The sequence below is a fragment of the Guyanagaster necrorhizus genome (assembly GCF_019112545.1).
Source record: "Guyanagaster necrorhizus MCA 3950 unplaced genomic scaffold BT62scaffold_6, whole genome shotgun sequence".
Lineage (NCBI taxonomy): Eukaryota > Fungi > Basidiomycota > Agaricomycetes > Agaricales > Physalacriaceae > Guyanagaster > Guyanagaster necrorhizus.
Window position 1 is genome coordinate 715,379 of NW_025064885.1, and position 9,127 is coordinate 724,505.

The following is a 9,127-nucleotide window of genomic DNA, read 5'->3' on the forward strand; positions in this document are numbered from 1 at the left end:
GACTGATAGAGCCTTGAAGAAGAATACTATCAGCCACTATCTTCTCTCTTGTTCTTGTGAGAGGACTGTGCCAATAGCCTTCTTGCTCAAATCTGCCTCCACCCTAAACCTCTCTTCTTGAGTGAGGATTGCTAGGATGACATCTTCAGCTAACTTCTTCTTCAGATTGTTAAATGCTGTTGACTGAAAGAGACCTCATGTCCAAGAGATATTGCCAGTGAGTTGTATTATAGGTCAAACAATTCTGTTATAATTGTGAATGAACTATCAATAGAAATTGGTGAAGCCCAGAAATGACTAGAGTTCCTTCTTTCTTGTCAGTTTTGGCCACTCCATCACTCCAGCTATTTTAATCAGATCCATTCAGATGCTCTCCTCACTGATGATGACTCCTAAGTACTTAGTCTCTAGGACTTCAAATTTGCACTTCTCAGTCTTGAGAAATAGTTTGTGTTTCCTTATTAACTCAAGGACCCATCATACCAGCTGCTGGTGTTCCTCTCTGTCCTTGGACATGATTAATATGTCATCCAAGTAGATTGTTATCTTTTCAGTAGTGATGAGATCCTTGAAAATGTTGTTTATCATCTATTGGAAGATCACCAGTGAGTTTGTAAGGCCAAAGAACATGACTGTTGGTTTGAACAGCTCTCAGTTGGTGTGAAAGACTGCCTTCCACTTATCTCCCTTCTTGATTCATATGTTATTGTATCTCCATCAAACATTGAGTTTGGTATAATAGTGAGCTCCTTGGAGTTTGTCCATTAGTTCTAAGATGAGTGGCAGGAGGTATTGATTCTTAATAGTCATTTCATTCAGCTTCCAGTAGCCCTATACTAATCAAAGTTTATCATCCCTCTTCTTGATGAAGAAGAAAGAGAAAGCTATTGAAGATTTGGATGAATGGATCTGTCTGCTAGTGAGGTTCTCATTAAGAAACTTATTGAGCTCTTTCTGTTTCTGGTGCTTAAGAGGATAGATCTTGCAATTGAGATTTATGCTTGTATTTGGTATTAGCTTGATTGCATGGTCTCATAGCTTTAAGTCAGAGAGTTCATCAAAGTTTTTCTTTTCAAACAAATCATGATAGTTTCATGCCCATTTAGATACTATTTTCTCAAATGTCCTGACCTTCTTCTCCTGATTGGCTCTGGCTGCTAAGTCATTGGTATGATGGACTACCCTTAGTCATAGTGCAGGGTCCATATTAATAGCAAGAATTGTTTTGCTATTCTCCATTTTCTTATTCTATTTATCCTCTGTTAGACCCAAGCTTTATGTGACTGATAACATGTGATAAACTGATGTCACTTCACACTTTGAGTGGAATGTCAGAGTTCACTAGCATGATGATCAATCAGTGTGTTACAAGGTCTGAAGATTGGCTTGAGATAGAATAGTGTAAGAGTAAACTTTAGCTTAAAGCTGGGGATTGTCAGTGAGAGTGAGCTGTCTTAAATACTATATAGATCATATCTAATTATACTACCTGCTTATTGTATATTGCTACATTCTTTGTGCCTACTGTTCTTGAGCATCATTACTATATATAAAAGATTCATTATGCATTATCAGACAGTATTGTGCATCAGAAGACAATGACAAAACAGGCTGATTGTGCTGACTAAGCTTGTCTCATGGTCTTAAGTGCTTACTTCAAGTATTCTGATTAAGCATAAATAGAGGTTAATAAAAGAAAAAAAGAATAAAGGATGAAAAATCATAACATTACCTCCTCCTTAAGACTATTATCCTGATAGCTTAATTTAAAGATAATTCATAGTTCCATATGGCTTCTGGGGTGTCTATTTATTTTTTGTTAATCTATTGGTTGGATTCAGATTCATACTCTTTCCAACTGATAAAGTAGTTCATCATTGTAGTTATGCCACCACTCTTTGCTTTGATTTTTCAAAGTTTATGATTGAATATTTGATTAATTTTGTAGTGTTCTTCATTATTGATCAAATCAGGAGGCAGCAGTAGAGGCTTTTTTTAGTTAGAAAAGGCTGATGTGATGTATGGGATTAATAATATCTCATTAAAGACATTATGAATCTTTCAGGATGGTGAGAGACAGAGTTTGTAAGCAGAGATGCTGATTTTGGCCAGAATAGGAAAGAGTCCTATTTATTTATCAGCAAGTTTTTGTTTAGGGTGTGGCAGATGAAGGTTTGTTGTATCCAGCCAGACTTTATCATTGGCTGAATATTAGTGTGCAGAGTGACAGTGTTTATTGTATTACTTCTTTATAGTTATGGTAGCTTTTTTAAGAGCTGTCTTTGTTTTTTTATGGATTTTCACCATTGTGATGGCAAAGTCAGCAGAGGCAGAGGTGATGATATGTGCCTGTGCAGTCTTGGTAATATTGGAATGTCTGCTGTAGTTGACAAAGAAGAGTGTCTTGCTGATTGATGAGTGAACTCAGTTATTATGTTGAAAGACAGTGAGTGTCAGCTATTCTTTCCAGTCATCTTGATAGTAATTGATGAACAGCTGAAGGTATTTTTTTATCTCCTGATTGACTCATTCAGTTTGCCCATCAGTTTGCAGATAGTAGACAGTGGATGTGTTCTGTTTGATGTTGTTATGATTTTTTCTATTTTCTTTTCTTTTTCCCTTCAGAAATGATTCATATCTTTGCTTAGTCAGGGTGCTTAGGCCAGCACTTAGGACTGTGGGAATGCTTAGCTCAGCAACCCAGTTGGTCATCATCTTATCATGCTGCTGTATGCTGTGAAGGGAGAGACAATGCTCCTTTTGTTCCTCAATTGCAGTGCAGCGATAACAGTACAACAGCAAGACAACAGTCTTTGTAGAGAGCCTGACAACAGCAGGAGTAACAGCTCTACAGCAGACAATATCTTTTGTGAACAGTTATTAATAGCCAGATAACAGAACAGTATTTAAGTAGCACTATTTTTGCTATAGTAGCTCCAGCATTAAGCTAAAGTTTATTCTTTACCATCTACTCTCAAGCTCAAGCTTTTTGCACCTTGAACCACTACTGCTATTAACTTTGTGAACTCAGTCAGTCTAACCTGAAGTGTGAGATTCTGAACTGTTTATCATGTGTTGATAGTTATATGGGATTTGGGCTTAACAATTAGCTTAATGCTTATCATTCCCTTTCTCAAGCCTAATTGTGCTGAGGAACTGAATGCCTCCTACCCTTAACTCTTCCAATCCAAACTTTACTCATGAGTTTTTTGAACTCTTGGCTTCTATCATAGGAATCTTGATCAGTTTATTGGTGATCATACAGCTGTGCCATAGACACCAATCAATCATAGCTTAGACAATCAGACACTATCACAAATTCCAACACATTTGAACTATTCTCCACAATGTCACATCAGACCTCCCCCTCCACAATATCTCTGCCTCTGCCTGACAGTCCTTCTGACCCACAGAAGGAACAGACTCTGAAAATGTCCCTGAGAGCTCAACTCAGGAACATTCTAGGGAAGAAGAGAAGCAGCATCAGCAGCACACATATCCTCTGTGACCCCCATCTGCAATCGTCTGAGACCCTAGAAACCCTTGGGCTATAGAGTTTTGATGACTCCGATCTGACACCCCCATTCCACCCTCTGAGCATAGCATCTCAGCAACAAGAACGACAACTCCTGTCTCTAGCACTGGCATTGGGTGCTATGCTAGAGACTTCTTGGATGTCCTATGGATGGCTCAAAGAACCATGAGTTCCAGGGGCCATAGATTCTGAAGATTAATGTCAGCACAAAGCAGAAGTACTGACCACAGGACAAGGGTCAATAATGACCCCTACTGGAATGATGACAGCAATGAGCACTATTGGTGGTGAACCACTGCTGTCGAGGCTGACCAGTTGGAGTGCTGCACAGTTAGCAGTGATACTAGCAGAACAGAGAGCATATGAATGGTTCTAACAGAAACACAACCAACTTTGGCTCCCCCTTTAGTCCTCTCCAGAGAGGACCAAATTTGACATGCCCAAAACCTTCCTGAGTACAGGCAGGAGCAGATGTGCATTGACAATAAGATCATGAGGGAGAATGCCCTCTTTGGACAGTATCTCCAGGCACGAGCAGCAGAGAAGCACCAAAGAAATGAGAGAGATAGTCAGACTACCACAGCCATTGAAACAACCACCCCTGACTCCTCATTTCAAGAACTGGCCACTCCTGCCACTGAGTCCGATCCCTGGGCAGACTCCATCAGGAATAAGGCTCCAAGTCACCTTAGCAACAGCTGCCTATTATTATATGGAACTAATACCATTGTAGACACAGACAATATTCTCATATGAGAGAACAGGATATCAGAGGACAGAGGAACAATCGGTGGAGACAATGAGAGTATTGACTCTACTGGCAATCTCAAGAAGTTCCTTGATGGGAACTTTGCAGCTTTATTCCTCAATTTAAAGTTTTACAGAAACTTCCACTGGTATTGCAGAGCAATGGCGCTAGCAACAACAAGCATTGAGGAGCTGCTAGAGCAGCCTGAGCAGCCTGCTCCTCGATCTGGACCCAATGATGCTGGTCTCAGCATACAATCCCAGCTCAACTACTCTGGAGGTCTTTGACCCACATGACAGTTCCCTTCTAGAAGAAGAGGAGGCAACTGACATGGATGATGAGGATGAGGAGGAGAACCTTGATCAGAGAGTCAAGGATCCCCTCTCTGAGTGGAAGGCAGGATTTAAGCCTCTAACAGAGAAAGAGCATGCAGCACAAGCAGAGGAATTTATTTGGTTGTACTAAGAGCAGGTAGCCAAATTGTGGAGGGATGATCTCTGGTTAAGATCACCCATAGGACGAAGGTATGCCTCTGCTGATTTCATCGAGCAGGAGGAGATTTTACAATATGTGGCCATCAAGCAGGTCATTTTTAATTTTAATCAAAGATATTCACATTATCAGATGAGACCATTACCACTATATAAGCTGAAGTATAGCAGAAGAACAGCACCAATGCTATGAATGCTGAGTGTGATGCTGTCTAAATCAGCATATATGGCACTGTCAATCCAATCAGTGACATCATGATATTCCTTTGCCATGTCAGCCATTCACAGTTCAGCATCTCAGCTTTTCTAATATCGACCTAAGCTGAGTAGCTATTTCCCAAACCTGTGGAGGTTCTCAGTTTAGTGACTATTTGCTGGACAACTGCCATCTGATGAAGCTGAGAGCAGTGGAGCAGCCCCTGCAGCTCCAGAAGGAGATGATCCTGATGCTATGGCCTAAGGCTGAATCATCTAGAATGGGCAAATTATGTGGAAGAAGCCTCTCCCACCAGAAAGTCCTGTGGCTGATGATGGATCCCTCTATTTATTCCTTGGCCTGCCAGAAGAATGGGCAGGCCTACCTGGAGGCACATCTCCAAATCTGATGTCCCCTATTGCTACTGGAGCACAAATTCTAAAGATCATGCCAATTCTGATACAGGACCCACTCTCCTTCAAAGGGGCTTCAGATGACATTGATTGATTTCTTACAGATTGCGATCAATATTTCCAAGTATTCACTTCATACTTTCTACTTGACATATACAAGGTGACATATGCTTCGACTTATCTGGAAGATAAGGCAAAGGTATAGTGAGTGCTTCTTGTCTCTGTCTTCTGGTCGACCACATGACAACATCACCGATACTCCTCATAGCCAGTATTCAAACAAATGATTCAAGACAAGTTTATAGATCTGGCCATCCAAGAAGTCCACAAACAGAAGATGAAGGACTATAAGATGGGTGACAAAGTGGCCACTAACTACTTCAATGAGTTGGAGCGACTCGAAAAACTTGCTAGTGTATGGAAAGATGTGGCTAATACCAGACAAATGGTTGAATATATGAAATGAGAACTACCATCCTTCTACCTCAAGATCATCTCCAACCTTGGTCATAGCATTCCAGTCAGCTATGAGAAGTGAAAGGCCAGAATTATCATCATGTGGTGAAAACAGCAGTGACAGAGGGCAGAATTGTCTATCCTATCATAGAATGGACATCAAACTCAGGGACAGGGCTGGAAGCTCTCTAACCCCCAGACAACCATATCATTCAGGCTTGGTGGCTCAGCTCCAACTTCTCAATACGCTGAGAAGTGAACTGGTACAGGCATGACATATACTGAAACAGGTAAGCCAATGGATGTGGATTGCCTCAAGAAGGGAGAGAAGTGTTTTAATTGTGGTCAGAAGAGCCATATGGCACAAAACTGTCTCTAGAAGAAGAACAAGCACACCTGAGAAGACATTTGGACACAGATTGCTGAGTTGATAAAGGAGGAACAGCCAAGATGACAAGGCCGAGAAGGTAAAAGATGGGGCTAAGCAGTGAGTGGTTCCACTGACTCAGCCAAAGATATGAATAATGGGTCACAAACTGCTGGACAGACTGACATTATATCTTCTGTAATACCACCCTTTATGTCTAAATTATATGTGCATTTGAATATACCCAACCCCATTATTCACTATCATGAATCACCTAAGAAACCAACTCCAACAACTCAAGCACCGATGAAGGGCCAAAGAGAGGCAGAGAGCCCCAAAGATACATCATCATCAAAAGTTCATCAAGCTAAATATATAAAACAGACTTAATCACCTTTGGGCCAAATAAAGATAGAGAACTCCACCGATTGGCTAAAGCCATTCGACACTGAATGGACTTAGCAAGCCATCAGGGATGTGAAGAATGAAGTGGCAGCAAAGGCAGTACTCAAGAACTGAGTACACAAGACCTGAGCTGAAGAAGTGATTGATGAGATGATCATTGGAATGCAGACTGCAGAACAATGCTGAGCCTTGAAATGGCTTGATAAATTACATAGACTACAAAAATTTATCTGATGATCTAAGTCCCCAGGACAAGATCTATTGGCCAAGGCCCAGATTGAGACGTTAATATCTTGATCTACCTATGCAGTCACTGCCCTGATCGACAGCAGCTGCACAGGGAGTTCCATCAATCAGGCTTTTATTAACAAGCACCAACTGCTCACTTGGGCAATAGCAGCATCTATTCCAGTCTATAATGCAGATGGGACAAAGAATCAGGCTGGATCAATCACTGAATATGCAGAGCTTAGGCTCACTATTGGTAATCATTCAGAACAAATTGATCTGACAGTAACTGACCTAAAAATGAAGAAAGTATTCCTCAGTCATGATTGGTTAATCAGACACAATCCACTAATCAATTGGAAGACCAGATGCATCATTTTTGCTCGATGCTATTGCCAGAAGATTCTATTCAAACTACTGGATGAAGATCCCAAGGACCAATGAGATGAAGAGATGGAAGACAGTGAAACAATCCTTGCCGTTGACCTACAAAGGGCCATTAGCATTCAAGCAATACACCATGCTAATGACCTAGCAGCAAAAGCCAATGCTGAGAAGGAGGAAAGGACATTCGAAGAGATAGTACCTGAATGGGCACAAGACTATTGGGATTTATTTGAAAAAGAAAATTTTGATGAACTACCTGATGCAAAGCCTTAGGACCACACCATCAAACTAATTTCCAATGCAAACACCAACCTAGATTGCAAGTGTTATCCACTGAGCAATAATGAGCAACAGAGGTTAGATAAGTTTCTTAAAGAGAACTTATCTAGTGGAAGGATTTGACCATCAAAATCCCTGATGGCATCACCATTCTTTTTTGTTAAAAAGAAGAATGAAAAACTTCGACTGATATAAGATTATCAGAAGCTTAATGAGATGACAATCAAAAACCATTATCCACTTTCTTTAATTGCAGAGTTAATGGATAAACTCTGAGGCACCAAGTACTACATCAAATTGGATGTTTGGTGGGGGTACAACAACATGTGCATCAAAGAAGGCAATAAGTGAAAGGCTGCTTTTCGAACTAACCATAGTTTGTTCAAACCGACAGTTATTGTTAGGCCCAAGCATCATGTGGACAGATATACATGATAAACAGGTGTTCCTTCACACTTCGAGGAATCACCTGAGTCCACTGTTTGTATATCCATTTGGTGTGATACAAGGTCAGACGTTGACTCGAGGTAGAATGGTGTATATAAACTTTAGCTTGAAGCTGGGGTGTACCAGTGAGAGCATCAGTCTTAAGTACTATACAGGTGTTCCTAATTATATCACTACTTATTGTGTATTTCTGTGTCCATAGTGCCCATTGCCCTTGAGCATTGTTACTGTATATAAAAGGGGACTTGTGCATCATTGGGCTTGATTGTCAAGATGACTTGATAGGTGAGTTAGTTGTGCTGACTAAGCTCTCCCATAGTCTTATGCCTTCTGACTAAGCATAAATAGAGATAAAAAGGCAATAAAAAGGGAAAAATCATAACATTACTCTCTTCTTAAGACCATCATCCTGATGGCTTAATTAAGGGATAGTTCATAGTCATGTATGGCTTCATCCACCGACATGTGTTTTTCATTGATCTATTGATTAGATTCTGGCCTGTAACCCTTCCAGCTTACGAGGTAGTCCACTGTCGTTGTCATTCCCCCCTCTGCATGCTTTGACTTTTCAGAGTTTGTAGTTTAAGACTTGGTCAATTTCGTAGTGTTCCTCATCATTGATCAGATCTGATGGTGGCAGTGGGGGGCGTTGCTGGTTAGGAAAAGCTGGGGCAATATATGGGGACAGGAGTGTCTCATTGAATATGTTGTAGACCTTCCATCCCATTGGCAGATGTAACTTGTAGGTGGCTTCTCCTATTTTGGCGACAATGGGGAAGAGGCCTGTTTGTTTGTCAGCAAGCTTCCATTTTGGTCAGGGCAGGTGAAGGTTTGTTGTATCCAGCCATACTTTGTCATTAATATTGTATATATGTGCTGGACGACGATGCTTATTGTATTATTTTTTCATTGTGGAAGCAGCCTTTTTGAGAGCAACTTTGGTTTCGTTATGAATTTTTATCATGTTTGTGGTGAAGTCGACAGAGGTGGGCATTGTAGTTTTGTAGCATAATGTTTGGGCAACATGGGGGTGTTGGCCATGATTGATGAAAAATGGGGTTTGGCTAGTGGCCAAATGTATTTGATTGTTATGTTGAAAGGCAGCTAGTGTGAGCCATTCGACCCAGTCATCCTGTCGGTAGTTAATGAAAAGTCAGAGGTATTTTTCAACCTCC